The sequence below is a fragment of the Zeugodacus cucurbitae genome, chromosome 5 (assembly GCF_028554725.1).
Source record: "Zeugodacus cucurbitae isolate PBARC_wt_2022May chromosome 5, idZeuCucr1.2, whole genome shotgun sequence".
Classification (NCBI taxonomy): Eukaryota; Metazoa; Arthropoda; class Insecta; order Diptera; family Tephritidae; genus Zeugodacus; species Zeugodacus cucurbitae.
The window spans coordinates 61,035,190-61,053,564 of NC_071670.1; the positions used below are offsets into that span (position 1 = coordinate 61,035,190).

The 18,375-nt window shown below is 33.8% G+C and overlaps 1 protein-coding gene and 2 non-coding genes across 13 annotated transcripts in view; 2 read left to right on the plus strand and 1 right to left on the minus strand.

Moving 5' to 3' along the window:
- LOC105208937 (uncharacterized) overlaps positions 1-18,375 on the minus strand; it is a 363,842-nt gene that overhangs the window by 115,763 nt on the left and 229,704 nt on the right. The gene's annotated exons all lie outside the window — the stretch shown is intronic.
- Trnag-ucc (transfer RNA glycine (anticodon UCC)) lies at positions 17,483-17,554 on the plus strand. The gene has a single exon. It is a non-coding gene; the product is annotated as a tRNA-Gly (tRNA).
- Positions 18,108-18,189, plus strand: Trnas-uga (transfer RNA serine (anticodon UGA)). Its single transcript has one exon. It is a non-coding gene; the product is annotated as a tRNA-Ser (tRNA).

Genomic DNA, 18,375 nt, shown 5'->3' on the forward strand with positions numbered 1-18,375 from the left:
CACTATTTCAATATTATATTGAAGAAAGATAATGCCGGATTAATACTTTTTAATTGGCAACTCTATTTTTCCTAATAATAAATTAATTTTATTTTAAGTTAATAAATTAATTTTTTGTATGGCAACTCCCTTTAGTATTATACATATATAGTTGATATAAAATATTTTTTATTTGTTCTCATTTGCTTTAAATGACTTTGCTATGTGTAATTCAAAAATTAAAAAAATAAAAATAAATGGCAACACTATATGCCAGAGTTTGGTTAAATACATTGAAATATAAATAAATACTATGAATACTATGAATACCACTATTTCAATATTATATTGAAGAAAGATAATGCCGGATTTATACTTTTTTAATTGGCAACTCTATTTTTTCTGGAATTAAAAAATTTTCCCGGCATGGTGGCAATCTCTTAAAATTTTATGAACTTCGAATGAATTCAAATTTTCTTATTCTTGATAACAGTACTTAAATATCATACATATATATGAATTTTTATAAATTTTAAAATATTGGGTGGCAACTCCATTCGACCAAAGTGATTTTAAATATTTCAACGCTTCAGAATCTCTAATATTATTATATGTTATAATTAATTTATAAAGGAATTTTCGTTTAATTTTATTATTGATACTATCAGCGAAATAGTTGGCAACTCGCTAAGAATACTATTTTGAAGAACATTGATATATTACCTTAATTTTGCCAAAAATTTTTAATATTTGACAAAATATATATGAAAAAAAACTGCAAAATTTTCAAATAGGTGGCAACACTTTTTGAAATTTTTTTTCTACAAAGTTTATAATGGTATTTTTATTTTTTTTTATTATCAATAAATCGATAATAGAAAACTACGTTAACATGCCACATATGCCCCAAAATGGTAGATATTCAAAAATTATTATTTTTCCCCTCCCAATTACTATTCAATTACCAACCTCACATTTATTTTTATTGTTGTTTTCTCCTTTTTCTGCTGCACACATGCGCTCGCATGCAAATACAATTAGATTTTTGCATTCGGTGTGAATTTCGGTGCTAAAAAGTGTTGCCTTCGGGATTCTTTTTTTTTTGTTTTTGCTTCGCACGCTTTGTAATTCAATTTACAATTGCTTTTCAATTGCTGTGCCGCTAAACGTTATTGTTATTGTCGTTGTTGCTTGTTGCGTGCAGTAAATTGCTGCAGCAACAACAACAACAGCAAGAATGGCGAGAGTAAAATTGCCAAATAGTTAGCAGTTAAGTTGTAAGTAGCAAGCGCGGCAATTTCATATATTTCATGTCGTTGTTGTTGTACGTTTCTGTACTATAACTGTGCAAAGCGTTCGCTTGCACACTTTTGTGGAATTGTGAAATTTTATAGCCACAATTGCCGGCAGTAAAACGCCAGAGTGCGCGCGTTCGCCACTCATGACAACAGCGCCGCCATTCGACGCCTTGTGACCTTGCAACCTGCAACGGCTTGGCGCTCACATTTCGATCGCAATCGCACGCAGTTTATCAATGGCGCAACGAATAGGCGCGATAACGCGATTACGATCGCCAAATAATCGCACGATCGCCTAACATTCGCACGGGGAATTGGGAATTGGTGCGAGTTGTGGCACAATGAGACGATTTGCCGAAACTTTTCCGCATATCGCTTTGTTTACGAAAAATAGAAAAATAAAAAAATAAGATATATTGCATATATTTGACTGGGTCTCAGTTGATTTTGTTGTTGTTGTTGTCGGTGTATTTTTGCTTTTCTTCTAACGCACAAATTGAATTTTTATTATTATCTGCATGCAACAATTGCATGTAATTTACTTTACGATCAAGCGGCACACGGAACAACAAGCGAAACTGTTAGTCTTGTATTGATAGTAAGCCGTTACGGCTGCAACGGTAACGACAGCACTTATAAGAGCAATTTCAACTGCAACTGTTTCACTTTATTGATATGTATTGAATTGTTTAAGTGATTTGGCAATGCGGTGTTACAGTGTGCCGTGACAGGTGGGATTGGGATGAAAATTTGGATTGTTTAATACTTTTTCTTAAAATTAATGTCTTATGTTCAATATAAAATATATATTTTTTTGTGCTCTATATATCATAAATTATATGCCCAGACAAAATATAAAAATAAAATTAATAAATTAATCTTTTGGATGGCAACCCTCTTTAGTATTATACATATATATTTAACATAAAATATTTTTTATTTGTTCTTATTTACTTTAACTGACTTTGCTATATGTAATTGAAAAATTAAAAATAAAAATCGGGTGGCAACCCTCTTCAGCGATATTTAATTTATTAAAAAAAATGCAGTTTTATGTTCTTCGAATAATAAATCATACATGAATATCACAAATATATGCTTTCAAAATTAATTAATTTTTTGTAAGGTGGCAACTCTTCAGTCGCAAATTTTACTGGAGACAGATATCGGAATTTTTCATTTTATACAAATATATAATTTAAAATTTAATTAAAAGTTAAATATTTAATTAGGTGGCAACTCTGGTGAAATAAGCTTATAAAATATAAAACTAGGATTCCGAAAGCTTTTTTAAAAAACATTCTCTCGAAAACTATTTGGATTATGTTCTCTCTTTCCAAGCCTTAAATTGAAAAGAGAGCAAGTCATGTTAAAGCCGTCTTTCGGAAGGTTTCTTTCTATAGCCTTGAAACTAATTTTAGCTTATATATTTCTTCTAGGACATAGTTTTTATACCAGTATTTTTAATTTAATATAGATTTTATAATTTCACCAAATAGCGTTGCAATATGCAGTTACGTGGCAACTCTGTTCAAAAAATAAATTTTTAAATTACTAAACTGACATTTCAAAATTTTGAATAAACTTTCAATCAAGTTTTTGCGATTTTATTCGGAAATACAATGAATTTTTGTGTTTTTCATTCAACCTCATTCGTAATTCTCAACCAGTTTATAAAAAATATAAAAGCGCAAAATGAGGCTTTCATGTTAATTTTTTTCTAAAATTTTTATAACTTCAGAAATAACTATGAATTTACATTAAAACAACAAAAATGTGCCCGCATTCCACACAACTCCTCACCCACTGTGCCCGCATATTGCTTGCGCTGTCGTGTTGCAAGTGTTTTGACCTGCAAATAAATTCAAAGCAAACAACATTTGCAGCGTGTGCGCACACACAATAGCGGTAAGCTCTAAGAGAAAAATTACTCGTGAACGCATGCGCACCATGCAACATGTGGCGTTGAGCTGTGGCACCGACACACACTTACATATAAAGCTATGCGGCAGCAACACATGCTGTGCGTGCGGCGATAAATCAAAGTTTTATTTGTTTAAATAAATTTGGTAATTTACGATGGCTTCATCGTCATGCATATATATGCAATATATACATGCAACAGGTGTACATATACATATACTTGGAAGTATTTAATGCGCCTCTTCGACCTGCTGTTTGCAAGGCGGCGCGTACTAGCAGGAAGTTGTTGTGGCAGCATTAATGTGAAAGCGTGTTGCACATTTCTCAAAATGTTGGCAATAACAATAACAACAACATGAAAAACAACAACAGCAAAGATGATTTTATAAGAAAAAATATAAAAAATTAGAACTTGTGGCAAGCAGTCTAAGCATTTTATTATAAATTCGACAAAGTGGCTGTTGCGCTCAAAAATCCATTTCGCGAGTAAAGTCGGCGAGTGGCATGAAAAATGTGCACAATTTCTTAGAATGAATATATCGCGGCGAATAATATATGCGAATGCATTAAATTAATTTGCGTCACTTAGTCTGACCGCCAATTAGCTGCTGAGTTGCAAGTTGCATGCATCATCCTTGCGGTGTAACAACCAACAGCGACAACAAAAAATCACAACAATTACGACGACTGACAGCAACAAGTGGCAATCAGTAGAACAGAAATGTTTTTTCGGTTACTTATTGTTGTTTGTTGTTGTTGCTGGTATTTTTGATGAACTCCTCACTTTATGGCGGCGACCACTTAATGAGGCGCACTCAACGTTGGAACGCACAAGTGCAATCATTGCTGCTGTTTATTGTTATTGTTGGCAGCAGCCATCATAAAACTGATGATGACTATTTGCAACAGTAAAGTGCCGGCAACAGCGTGGCAACTGCAACAACAATCGTACAAATGCACTATTAGCTGCCACACTTGCAACGCTTTGTTGGCCGCCTGAGTTTGGCGGCGTAAGTCGAGTAGCTTTGTTGGTAATTTAAGATGGAGTTGCAAATTGCTGAAATATGGCATAAAAAACCACTAACAACAACAACAAATAATCAACAGCATGTGCATCGTAAACAAAAACTTTAGCTACCGTTGCTGCAGTTGCAAGACAAAAGCGCAAGCACAACAAAAACAAAATATATAAAAAACAACAAGTCATACCCAGCTGCGCTGCGGCTCATCTTCTTCAACTGACAGCATTCACTACTTGGCGGCTATCGCCCTCGCCTTGCCTCGCCGCCGCTCAACTCATAATTTCCGTCAACATTTCAACAATATTTGGTATCCCACGGTGCGCGCATGCGCATAAACAATATTTAGCTAAAGGTATATGCATGCATACGAATGCTCTATGCAATGGTTTAAAAATGAGCTTATGCGCATGCGCAGCTGCACACAGTAGCCTTCGTATTTATAACAGTTTGAAGTTTATGTGGCGCGGTATTTGAAAGCTTTCAAGTCGCAAGGCTAATGTTGATGATGGTTAAGTTTACTTGAACTTATATACATATATTAGGGTATAGTCTCGATAATGAATCCACCACAAAATGGTCTAGAAATGTCACTTACCCCGATCCCATGATTTCCAAGAGGTTCATGAGGAAATCACCGAGTAGCTTTGGACTAGGCAAAGGCCAGTTTTCTTAAGTTGGACTCTGGAAAAATGTCCCCTAAAGTCTATTGAGGCCCTTCTCTTTCGTCCAGAGATTTGGGAAGTATCTTTCGGTTAATTTCTAAGGAGCAGTGTAGTTAGCATATTTAATTCTCATTAGTTTCTTATTAGTCTTAAAGGCAAATCTGAAATCCCAAGTATCAAAAATAAATCGCAGTCAGAAAAACCATAAACCGATTAACGCCTATACTTTATGGCAAAAATATGGATAAAATGATCCGAGGCGAGAGACGAGACGATTCGATTGGTTCATAATAACGATTGGGCTATCGAGTTCACAAGAAGCGTCGTAGCTTATGTTTATTAGACTAATTGTTAAAAGAAAAAATACCGTATCGAAACTAGATTTTTGTAACAGAGCAAGTTCCATAAAAGAAAACGAGATGAATTCAAGGAAAAAAAAACTCAGGGGTCTAAACATCGGAATACAGATAGAGAAGATGATAGAAGCTGAAGACTGCAAGACTGCTTGAATGCTCCAACAATAGAGAAAATCCATCTCATTAACACCTAGAGAAAATTTAAATACTGTAGGAAACACTTTACGGAAATACGGCAACATTGGCATGCTTGTAAAAAGCAATTATTTCAGAAGTGAATGAGAAAGACTTAATATATAGGCAGAAAGTAATAGTACTGATTTCTAGAGTTTATTCTCTCTGAATGGTACGTTTATCATAACTATTGAAAGAAAAAAGCAATAAAAATATGACAGGAATTTTCACCGACCGACTGTTACAAAGTACAAATAAACTTAGAAGAACCTATAATCCGCCTTCCGCTTAAATGAAATTTGAATCCTATAAAATCATGTGACAACTTCTATAGTGATTTGATTATAGGATTCCCCTCTTGTTGATTAACTGATTCTTTAAAATAACTATACCCAAGGTATATCTCTCAGATCTCCAATATTGTGAGTTAGAAATTATGAAATCCACTTTTGGTTGCATGCTCAAAATTTCGCTGAGAAAGTTTTCCAAAAAGTGATATGCATTTTTTAGCATACATTTGTGAGCGCTTAAATACTGAGTTTACACACAACTTAACTCGCAACCAATTAAATTAAATAAACCTTTCAGTAACTACTTGCCACATAAACTACAGTCTGATCTTCAACATATTAAAGTAATAAAATCTGCAACTTTATTATGCACAAAATACTATATTTAGCGCCTGATTTATAGGTGTCTATAAACGCTTCCGCATGCGCGCTTCCTTGCCTCCTAAAAGCTGACTCAGGCACATTTACTTTCGTGCTCACGCCTTATTAACCATTACTTAATTATTTAATGATAAGTTTTTCGTTGGTTTTTTGTTGTTTTCCACTTTTTGGTCTATCTCAAAAATAACTAAATGAGCAGCGCAGGTGAAATAGTATCTCGCTTAAAGAGCAATACAAATTACCGAAAAAATAGTATATCAAACACTTTATTAAATATTTTTAACCCTGTGTGTGGCATGTGGCAAGTGATTACTTACATTTTCTGCCGAATAATTAACTCATATATTTGTTGAGTAATGCTGTCTAGCCGTAATATGTATGCACTTTTTATTATATTAAGTGTATATATTTTGAAGCAATTATTTTTGTATAAATTATTTAATAAATTTAGTTAATTAGGTTTATTTATCACTTCATTCGACTTCAACGGCAAGTAAATAAAATACCAAATTTTGTTGACTTGAGAGTTGAGTTATAAAAATTAATGGCATAATTAAACTGGTTAAAAATAAACGCGCCGCTTTTCCAGCCCATTTAATTAAATGGAAATATCTTTGTATGGATCTTAAGGCAGCAATGTGAGTAAATTGGTATTAAGAAAAAAAATAAATTTTTTGCAGTCTAGACGCGCTTAATTCAGTTTATTTGGCTGAAAATAGTTTCCAAACACGCCAAACGTCAACGTTATCTTTGTTAAACATCTTAAATATCGTCAAGCAGGTCTGAAAGGCGTCTCTATCAAACTAATTACCGATGAAAGATAGGCATATAAGCATAAAATACTTTTATCTAATAACTAAAATAACAAAACGTTATATATTATTAGATAATCTTATTAGATTACTGATGTGGAAGTTGATTTAAAGGAAGCTCCTGTGGAATGAGTTTTGTAGAGTACTCGGTTGAGAATTATAGGCAAAACCAGCAAAATTCATTTGGTTCAATGAAAAAAGGAATCAAAGTGGAAATATTGGCTGAGCAAGTATTTGACAATGATCCACTTAATGGTAATGGTTTCTCTCAGAGGCATAAAGGAATACCTGAGCCCAAGCCTACGACTTCATCAATATGTTTAGTGATACATAATCAGCTTAGTGAATCCTTATCTCGATACTTCTGTCAAAGCAAGCTATTACCAAAGGCTGGTCGTAGAACTACAGTGATATTCCTATCTCCGTCCATATTTTTCAGAGAGAGTCAGAAATCAAGAACACATCATTTCAGCGAATTCGTAGTTTCAGTGAATTATTGATTTTACCAGAAAATCTAGGAAGTTCGTAACTATTTGGAAAACTTAAAGAAATTCATCTACAAGATAAATGATAATACCTAGGTAATATTCCGAATGGGATTGAATTTTCATTATGACGATCTCAATTAGTTTTGATCTTTGGAGTGATAGGAAATACAACCCCTACTATACTATGTGGTTTAACAATGTTAAGTTCTTTCATCTGATCGGAAGTTCGCTTAGTAGATCTTGGTGGCTTTCTTAACATATTGTCGGTATGAATTCGACCAAAACTATTTTGAAGAGCCAACTCTATGTGCAAAAAAGTTTTCAGATGGAGACCAGTGATTTTATTTTTTTATTCTTTCTACAGAGGTCAACTCATAGTTGGTTAGTATAGACCTTCATTTTTAAAGGTGATTCTTTATATACATAGGTGTTCTTGGTGCAAGATCTCTCTTCACATAGATTATAAATTGGACTTTGTGACCTTTGAGTTCAAATCTCCACTGACAAAGCAGCTTGTAAAATCTTGATCCCCGATTTTATAGCGCAATCTTTTGGTTTATGGACGGCACACGTCTAATAAATCGTAAAATAGTACGTTTTATAAGCGCTTAGCTATTTCAGCTCGCCGCTGAATTACGCCATACAACTGCAACTAATAAACAATTTTAAGAGTTCTCATTAACTTTCCCAGCTTAGAAGCGCGTCTTCTGCCATATACAGAGTGAGAGCCTCGGGTTGTTGCATGTCATAGACGCATTAGCTGCCGTAATAATAGCCTCATTAGTAGACATGATTGATTTCAGCCATGTAATGTTGTTAATGAAAATCACAATAATTGCTGGTACACGGCCAACAGCAACAATGTTGAGCAACATTTGCGAAACAAAAAAATCATGTGGCCACGAGTGGTTGTTACTTATATGCAACGCATATGAAATATGATTGTGTTGAGTGTTTATAAATGAAGCAGCCATTAAACATTGTTGTTAATTATTGTAAACGCAATAAGGCAGCAGCATACAGTTATACATACATGTGTGTATGTGTGTGTTTGTGCAACAAGCAGCGCAAGAAGCCAAGCCACAATTATTTACATCAAGCAGTCAAGTTCTAAATAGATTGTTCTAAGCTAAGCTCAGGCTCTGGCTGGCAAGCAATCTAAATTATATATGTATGTGTGTTGCATGCCCCCAACTGTCTGTTCTCGTGATTTTTATAATAAACTGAAAATCTGCATAACATGGCAAAAAGATTTGAAAAATTAACAACACAACAATTACCGTGTGCATAGCCAACTCATCAACAGGCGATGGCAGCAGCAACAACAACATCAAGAAAAACACCAACTAGCTGCCACATATGTAATAGGCGTGCAACAGTCAGCGCTTGAGCTCATGTGTGTGTGTGCGTGTGAGCATGTTTATCAGCAACGCCATCGCAATGCAGCGGGTGCAAGTCGGCAGCAATTGCTTTGACGGTGCAATAACTCTGGTTACTGCCACAGCGGCGGCGGCGATTGCTGCAACATCAAAAACATCAACAACAACAACAACGCTTGCTACACATGTTGTGGCAGTGCAATTAATAATCGCGTTTACGGGTGAGGCCGTAGCGGCACTCTTTGGTGGTGCGCGGCAAAGCCGACAATCGTATGCAAAAAAGCAACAATACAACAACAACAGCATACTATAATGTTAACTACGCGTAATAGCTGGTAAAAAACAAAAACAAAAAATCTCCGCTACAATTTAGCAAAAATATTGCAGGTGGCAATTGCTGCTACACACACACACACTTGCATATAACTGCACTCTGCATGTTGCATGCCACAAGTTATGCCTTAGCGCAGCGGGTTAACATCGCCAACTACAACGATTTTGATGCGTAAACGAAATTTATTACAACTAAGTGGTTTGATATGCCCGCTTTAGATAATAGCAATAGCAATAGCAACAACAACAACAACAGCGATAAACAATTTAACTATGCCACGTTATCAGTATTTGATTTAATGCGGCAATAAAGTTCTTGAAAGCTATTGACTTGAGGAGTAGTGACGTCGTAATAACTGTATTATCGTCGGGCGGAATCTGCAAGCGTTAATCGATTGCAAGTTATCAACTTTAACGGGGGTTTATGAGGTCTTTTAGGTGAAAAAGTTGGGAGACGTGTAATTGGAACGCAAATTTAGATACAAATATATGTGTTATAGGTAAATTTTTTAGAAAGTTTTCAAATTTATTTTCTTATACTTCAAGCAGGTGGCAACGCCAGTCAACGAAATATTTTAAATTATTTTTATAAAAATCGCATTAAAACATACTTATAATAAATTTATGTAAAACTAATAATATATTTATATATTTTTATTGGGTGGCAACACCGTATCAGCTTAAATAAAGGCGTTAACATTTTAAAGCTTTCTAAGCAAATTCAATTTAAATGTTCAAATTTATTTAATCTGTTTTCAAGTAATTTTGGTTCGAAATTAGGTGGCAACTCCGTAAAATTAATATTTTACTAAAGCAGTTAGTGGAGGCAATTTTCTTTTACCCTTTAGATTTTAATGTTTTCTAACCAAATTAATTTAAAAACTCAAATATAGATTTTATAATATATTTTTTGAAATTAAAAAAATAGGTGGCAACTCTGTGAAAAAAATTTTTTAACCTATGTTAATTCAAGCAAATTTATTTTTCTTTTTATGATTTTTAAATGTTTTAAAAATTTATAATATTTAACTTTATCTTTGGCTGAAAATTAGGTGGCAACGTCGACAATTTGCCATAAAAAATAAATACTGAATTTTTTTTGTATGAAATTTTTAAGTTGTTAAAGTTTTTAAATATTTTATTATATATTTTAAAAAATTTTGTTTTAAAATAAGGTGGCAACACCGAAAAAAAATTTAAAAAATTTAGGTAATGTTCCTAAAAAAGTGTATACAAATTCTTTTTATTAAATTTTTTTTTTTTTTTAATTTATAAACTAACATGTGGCAACTTTCCGTTAAAAAAAAAGAAAATGTTGCAGTATAGCATACAAACTATACATAACAAACACCTTTCAATGCCATATATTTCAAACTAATAAGCAAAAAACCGGACATTACTTTTAAATATACCGTTATACATTGTATGTATGTACCGCTTATCGGTCTCTGCTGGCATTATTCATATAATTTTTATCGAGACCTAATAAAAGTGTGTCCCGCTTTCAAAAATTAGCGCCATTTAACCATTCTACAATCAATGTATAAAAAAGCGCCTGTGGCGATAAGAATCAATAACAGTTATGTGCTCTTGTTGCAACGCTGCATTTCTGCAACACTTTGCGGCACATAAAAAATGTCTAAAATGTGTTCTTAATTATTTTGTAACCAAAAAAAAAAACACAAAAAAAGTTTTATTGTTGTTTTCATTTTCGTGTCATTGTGCGCCTTTCGAAAATTGTCTAAACTGCCTTCAATTAATCACGACACCGCCGACGCCGCCGTCGCCAACCACAACAATCTCAAATGTTGCTGCTTAATGTTGCATTTAAATGCGGCACACAATCAACACTGCCAGCAATCAGCAATCAGGTGCTTGAAACAACAAAAATAGCAAACACAACAACACCAAAATGACAATGTTGCAATTGCGCATGCGGTGAATGCCACTGCGTGTTATTGTTGTTGTAGCATTAATATAAGCACTAAGCAAAAACAAAGTCTCATGAGTGGTGTTGTTGTTGGTGTGAATGGCGGCGCACAAATAATTATGAGCGAAATTAGCGAGCTGCCGTTATTTGGTGTTGCCACTGTTACGCTGTCGCTGCCGTTGATTGATGCAGATTATTGACAGCGAGCGGAGCAAAACGAAATAATAAAAAACCAACAACAATAACAACAGCAATGAAAATTAAAGCAAATGAAATACGATGAAAATATCAACAACACAATAACAATAACAATAAAGTGGCAGCGCTTTAACGTGCAACCGCAACAATAAGCTTGAAATGTGGCCATTCTTTTTGCGACGTTGTTGTTGGTTTTCTTTTGTTTTTGTACAATTTCAATTTACAATGTGTAATTTGCTATTTTTGCCACCATTTTGCCGCAGCGCTCAACATGCCACGCATACGAAATGCCGCGCTGCGCTGCGTTGCCATACAAAGTCCTTGAACTAATTTGAAGGTAATTTTCGTAAAATTTATTTGCAATACAACAGTGTGGAAATTAGCGGAAAACTAACGGCATAAATAAAAAACAACAAAAAAGTACCGAAGTCATTGTTATTGATTTGTTTGTTTTTGCTGTTATTGCAAAATTTGCCTAGAAACGCTTGTGATGCGCGCAATCAATATGCATATATACAACACTCACACAACATTGTTATAGAAATGTTGCAAGTACAAAAATAAAAGCAACAAAATTCATAAAAATCGCGCTTCACGCGTTCTGCCTTGCAGATGTTGCAAGATTTCGGCTTTCGATTATGCAACATTATTGCACACACACTCGCTTAATTGGCCGAAATTGCTGGCGCTGCGGTGCTTGTGGCATTGCCTGCACTTCAAATCAATAGTGTTAATGAGTGTTGCATAAGCTGGTCTGTCTGTATACACATACACATGTACGAATTTGAGTTTTAGGCGCGAATGCATAAAATACTCAGCGAAACATAAAAATGTCTGCCACTGCAGTTAAATCTCAGCAGCACTGATGCAATGCAGAGATTAGAGTAATTTTGTTGCACAATATTTTCAAAAAAAATTTATAATTTTTTTTCAAATTTTTTTTTTTTTTTAATTTTTATGTTTTACTAAACGATTTGAGTCTATTGGTCTCTTTTAAACGCAGTGCAGTCTGCGAGTCCGTAATATAAAATAATTCTACAGTTCTAATATTATTTTACAATAATTACAACAAAAACATGGTATCAAAATAAATTGTAGTTTTCTATAAGGTTAAAAAGTAAAATACTCTAAAAGAAACTGGTTCATAGAGATAAAAAAATCGATAATAGATAATAATATATAATTGATAAAAATTGGTAAGAATATATATTCGATAACTGTATCATCGATGAAAAAAAAAATAATGCCGACAAAGCAGATAACAAATAAAAATACATGAACGATAATAATATACAAACGATAAACATCGACAAAATCGATAAAAATATATAACTGCATAATCGATAAACAATATATGCCGATAAAAATCGATAATCGATAAAATATAGAAAATATCCAAATAAAATTTTATTTTTTTTTTAAGAAAATTTCCAATTCTACACTATTTATTTGCTTTCAAGATTTAAAAAATATATATTATTCCAACTTTAAAGAAAAAATCAGCATAAACACTGCTACTATTTCTTGAATTTTTAGTTTTAGTTTTTACTTTTAATTTTTTTTTTTTCATTTTTAATGTATTTTTTATTTTATTTTCCATTTTCATGTTTTTAATATTCGCATCGGCTGCGGCTTTATTAATTTGCGTAATTTACGGTAATTACCACCTTGTGTTGCATGCGGTCAAAATCGCCGTTAGCATTATTCGCATTGAGCAACACATGCGATTTGCTTTTATTTTTGGGACTTTTTTTTGCCAATTTTTTTAATATTTTTTGGCTAGAAGAACTCAATCACGCACTAGGCCATTGACACACGGCGAGGTGAAGGTGGTAATTTGAGCCGACAGCATAAAGACACACACCTCAGCACATACACTATGGAAGAGAAGGAAAGGCAAATGTCATTGTTGCAACACAACAGTAAAAACCCGTATTCATTGTCTCATTGGTAGGCAAGAAATTCAATTTTTTTGTGGCACTCAAGGATTAAAGGCCAGCAAATTTACACCCAAAATATTTATAATTGCAATTTGCTGGCCACCAAAAAAATGTTGCCGCTGCTGAGACATGAGTTTTATGAATAATTCCACGATATTTTTTCAAGTTATCAGCTTGTGCCTCTGCGCCACGGCGTCTGGCGACCTCTAATAAATGACGCTGCCATTTGTGTTCCTGCCGGCTCATATGTCTTTGTGGCACTCAAAGTTGAAATATTTTTTTGCGAATTTTAACTGCTGCATTTAATTGATTTTAATGCCTCTCACATACACACACACAAACACTATCATATGTCAGTGTGTAGCATGCAAATTCGTAAATACTCGTGGTTTGCTATCTATGAGGTACATTTGTTGCGGTGCGCGTTGCTGCTGCTTGCCATGTCTTACTGTAATTTGCAAATTGTCTTACTATCAAATCTTTATTTTAATTTTTTTTTTTATTTTTTTTTATTTTTTTTTTTTTTTGGTTTTTATGTTTTTTGATTTTTTTCTCAAATTTTTTGGATTTTTGTAGGCCACCAATATTTTCGGCCGCTGGTATTTTTGTGTTGTCATTGTTTTTGTCAATTTATGAAATCTCCGTAATCTCTCGCCATTAATGCCAAGCTAAAGCCACAAAATTGTCGATTTTTGTGATTTCTCTAAAAATATTTTTATTTCTATTATTTTCTACACACATTGTATATAAATATGATGTTTTTTTTTTTGGAATTCTCATTGTAGTAATTAAGCTGTAATTTTTGCATTTGTTAACCAATTTGGTTTGTTGTTGTTGCTTTGTGGTATGTATTACACATTTCTCAAGCATTTTAGGTGTGTGTAGGCATTGTCATTGCTACTCATTTTGATACTTTTCAGTTTTTTTTTTGAATGACATATCTGCATATCTGCGTTGACATTTGATTGAAATGCTGTCAGTTGTGTAATTGTGCGAAATTACAGGGGCGTTGCGCGTACACAATTAAATGTTTTTTAATGAAATTTTAGTTTTATATATAAAGACATAGAGATATGGGTGTGTATGTATATACTTGAAATATGGCAAAAATGTGCAGAGAAATACATTTGTTTTAGCTAAATTAAATAAAAATATTTTTTACTAAATCAATTTAGGAGATATGGATTAAATACATAGGGAAAATCCTGCTCTTGCAGTGAAGTTTTCAACAGCAAAATCATTCGCTGTAGTCAGAAACTGGTAGTAATCATATGGTTTCAAGTTCAAACTATAAGATGGATTTTGCATAAGTACCTCCCAACCAAATTTTCGGATCTTCTGTTGAGTCACTATAGAAATCTATGTCCTGATGAAACACATTTCCTCTTCTATTGGCCAAATAAAGCCGCTTTTAGGTGATTCATTTCTTCAGACGCTCCAATAGTTGACAGTAGAGGTCCGAATTAAGAGTTTGGCCGTAGGGAAGCCGCACATAGTAAATGATACCCTGTCAATCCGCATAGTAAAACCTTCCTGATCGTCAACCTATCTTGGACCACAACCGTTTTCGATTGACGATGTCATAAGTGACCCACTTATCATCACCTATAACCATTCGTGTCAGAAACTTATCGATTTTGTTGCGATTTAGCAGGGATTCACAGATGGTAATTCCAGTCCAGCGAGCTTCTATTTGTAACCAGGTTTTTGTAAAATCGATAGCTCTTGGTCGTACAAAAAGTGGTTGGACTCATCGAATTCCAATTTCTTATCGATATTTTCGATAATTAACCTTGCAGTATCAGTAGCATGTTCGATACAAATTATCAGGACCTTAAACATTATTATAAAAAAATATTTTTAGCCCAATGTCTTATTTGAATTAATATCTTCATTAATATTTACTTAAGTACCCTCACTTTCTATCTAAAATATAAAAAAATCCATGAAACCTTACAAGTCTATGAAAAATTCTCCCATCAACAGTAGCCTTAATCCACTCACTCTAATCCATATAAGAAAGAGTATATGAGTATGGACTTGATGTCCCGCGAGCTATTTTATTGGTTATGCATAATAGTTAAGCATTCAACCAACCAACCAACCAACGAAGCAACCAGCCATCCATCCAACTAATAGCAAAATTTCACAAAATACTCTTATATAATCCAACGCAGCGCAGCCAGGCATTCACTTATTCCGTTCAATTTCCTTAAGGCTTTTAAGGTAAAGAAGTATAAAGTTAACGGCCTCATAACTTCAAAGCACCGTTGGCACCCGCGCAGCCCACCGCACCGCTGTAGAGCGTCCATCTTGTGGCGCGCTGAAAACTAAGCGCAATGCGTTTTCTCATCGTCATCTCCATCATTTCCATCATGTTGATCGCAGTCGTTCAATTTCCATAGCGAGGCAGGCAACGCGACGCGACGCAATATTTACGCAGCAATAGCAACAATAACAGCAACAACAGCGGCAACTTGGAACAGTAATGGTCTTTGCAACCACTTTGTGCAGCTGTGTGGCAGTGGCAGGAAGCAGATTACCACAGCAATTTTGCATAACTGCCACCGCCGCCGCCACTGCCGAGCTGCTATTTATTTTGCCTATGCCACAGCGTGTTGCAACAAGCACCGTATGCAGCCGGCAGCCGTCAAACGACAAAACAAAACATAAATCAATCTAAAATGCATCGATTTTGCATTAACGCTGCGGTTATGCAGCGATATGCTGATGAGAATAAGCGTCGCCACAACGGAATGTGTGTGTGATGTGCAAAAAAAGTGCGTCTTGCAGGCTGCATTGCGTGGCGTTGCAAGAAAAAGTACAGCACGGAGAATGGAAAATGAAAAAAATTTCCAAAAAGTATAAAATAAAATTGCAACAAATTGCAATGCGAAACCGTTTGTTTGTGGCATGAAATGACTGTTGTGGCATGCAAATGTTGCAAGTTCGAAAAAATGCTTAATCTTTCTTTCTTACTACGTCTATGGCAATAAAAGCGAACTGATAGCACTTGTTTGTGGAAAATGAGTGAAGTAGCGGTGAAATGATTATTGCGGCTGCGTGTGGAAATCGAGCAACCACCTTGGTGAGTGGCATTGGCAGCGGAAGCAGCAGGTTACTTTTTCATTACGCTAACATTTGCCTTTATTGTCTATTATTATGGCTTTTGTCTCTAAGCTGCGCTAGATTGCGCTACGCATAGTCTAATTTTTTGTGGTTGCAAGGTGGCACTGTGGCGCATGGTTGACTTTATTGATAATTTTTGTATTAAATAGTTTGAGAAAATAATTAAATTTTATATTTTCTCATTTAAAATGTATAGAAAGAAAGAAAGTTAGTCCTTAATAACTCATTCATTGGTTAGCGATACCTAGTATATGTGTTAGCTTTGTTAAGAACTGAACCATCGCTTATTATTTTAAGGCGAAACCCCATTTTTAGAACAATTTGTTCCATAATGAAGGAAACGAGATCCTACTAACACTCTCACAACATTGTTTTTTGGACTAGAGATCGCCTATACTATAGAAGTGGTTATTACAAGGCACTTCATTCAGGTGTTTCATCTAAAAAGATTATGAAAATACAAGATTACGTCGCTTATGAAACATTAGCGATATAGAAGCCAATCCTTTCATGATACAATCTCACAGATATTGGCTTTTAGAAATGGAGAAAAATCAAATTTCTAACTCCGATATTACTTGGGAAGTATACAAGAAAGACTCCTCATTAAAAACCATCATCTTCTACCAACTAGTGCTATCTGTTTTATATAAAATGTCATAAAAAATAATTAACTTCATTAAATTGAAATATTATTAAAACTTGAACTCTGAGACCCGCTCTTATTTGACACAAATAAATTCATATTTTTTATAAAAGATATTCCAAAGACACCCAAATAGAGCCAGAAACTCATTTAGTATACATAATATTTTTTTCACCGCCTTCAAAAGATTAGCATACCTAAAAATAGATATTTCATGAATTGTTTTGTCGCGTTGCTTATCAGCTTTTTTACTTATAGCTTGAGTAGATAACGCGCGTTTTAATGCCTCAAAAATTATATAAATATTCAAAATTAACGCAGACAAAAATATGGAAAAACAGGTGTTCGTAGAAATAATAGCCACGCTTATCTGTCATGGCACTCTCATGAATATGCAAAGTGTATTTAAAAATACATTTTTTGGCTAAACAGCAGATTTAAATAAATTATCATTGTTGTTGCAAATGCGAATATTAAAAAAAAACAAAATTTTTTCAACTGCGAAATTCGGCAACTTTGCAAGAGACGCTGATGCGCCCGAAGCGTCGGTGGTGTAATGGTTAGCATAGTTGCCTTCCAAGCAGTTGATCCGGGTTCGATTCCCGGCCGACGCACAGTTTTTTTTTGTTGATTATTATTAAATTTTTATATTTTATTATTTATATTAAAGATAGATAAAAATAAAATTAAGTCTATTAAATTAACTATTTTGAATTGTTATTGCCTTTTACATTACTTAATTTTATGATTTTTATAACAAAAGTTAAACGAATTTCCAGCAAAATAGTTAAATCTCCACTGAAAAATTTTCCGAAAAACAACATTTAATTTAAAATTTCCACAAACTTTGAAGCAAAATTAAATCAAAATATCAATTTTGAGAAAATTTATTTTCATAAAATTATTATAAACTGTTTTTTTCTTATTTATTTACTTAACAATTCTCCAAATTTAGGTTTTCCATATTCTTCCATTACTTTCCGCATGCCAACAATAAATTGTATTAACCCTCAAAAGCGAAATTGTTGCTTTTCACATTAACATGTTAAGCGTCTTTGTTGTCTGCATTTCGTTTTCGCTATTACTTCGTGCTTGTGTTCGTATGCGAATATACACATGCACATCAACCCTCGGTGAAGTGCGCAATTTGACAAGAAGTTTTCAACAGCTGCGGTGTCCGAGCGGTTAAGGAGATGGACTTGAAATCCATTGGGTTCTACCCGCACAGGTTCGAATCCTGTCCGCAGCGGAATTTTTTTTGTGATTTAATTTTTTATTTTTTTAATTAATTTTTGTATTTTTTTGGTAATGATTATGAATATTATATTATTGAAATAGTATGAATAAAAAATGTATCAGAGAAAATTGAAGGCCATGTGAAATCGTTAAATTTCTTACAAAATCCAGAGCAAACTAAAATTTATTTCATAATAAT